The sequence below is a fragment of the Tupaia chinensis genome, unplaced genomic scaffold (assembly GCF_000334495.1).
Source record: "Tupaia chinensis unplaced genomic scaffold, TupChi_1.0 Scaffold000628_1, whole genome shotgun sequence".
NCBI lineage: Eukaryota > Metazoa > Chordata > Mammalia > Scandentia > Tupaiidae > Tupaia > Tupaia belangeri.
Window position 1 is genome coordinate 1815138 of NW_006160148.1, and position 832 is coordinate 1815969.

An 832-nucleotide genomic window follows, 5' to 3' on the forward strand; every position below is an offset into this window, starting at 1 on the left:
GAGAATGGTGGTGCCCGGGTGGTTAAACTGCGCAAAACGCCCAGGTATCATCCTACTGAAGATGTGCCTCGGAAGCTGCTGAGCCACGGCAAAGACCCTGCAGTCAGCCCGTGAGAGAGCTGCGAGCCAGCACCGCTCCTGGGGCCATCTGATCATCCTCCCTGGACCCACAGGGGCAAGAGTGGTTGTCCCGAAGCAGCTGAGCAGTGGCTTGCTACTCGTGACTGGACCGCTGGTCCTCAATCGAGTTCCACCACGTAGAACACACCAGAAATTTGTCATTGCCACCTCCACGAAAATTGATATTAGCAAAGTGAAAATCCCAAAGCACCTTACCGACGCTTACTTCAAGAAAAAGAAGCTGCGGAAGCCCGGACACCAGGAAGGTGAGATCTTCGACAGAGGAGAAATAAAAATTTCAGAAAGCTGTGGACTTGCAAATTTTACCAAAAATCAAAGCTGTTCCTCAGCTCCAGGGTTACCTGCCATCCGTTGTTTGCCCTTACAAATGGAGTTTATCCTCACAAATCGGTGTTCTAAATTTTTTGCCAAGAACCTAATTAAATAACTGATCATATATAAAATTAAAAAAGAAAGAAAGAAAGAAAGGAAAAGAAACCCCAGGCCAGGCATGGTTAGGCCTGCTTCGGCGTGGACCAGGGCCACCGGGGGCTCTGTGGGGCACAGAAGTCAGGGAAGGCAGCATGGCAGGCGTGGGGGGGGGAAGGACACAGAGCGCCCCAGGGTGCCGTGGCAACCATCTAGGGCGGGTGGGAGGCTGGGGACAGAGCAGCGTCTCTTCTTCTGTGTTCCCACTGGGGGCACCTGGCTA

At 52.6% G+C, this 832-nt stretch overlaps 1 pseudogene; it reads left to right on the forward strand.

Annotated features, from left to right (window-relative positions):
* LOC102471615 (60S ribosomal protein L6-like) overlaps positions 1–540 on the forward strand; it is a 1851-nt pseudogene extending 1311 nt beyond the window's left edge.
* The last annotated feature ends 292 nt before the right edge of the window (positions 541–832 follow it).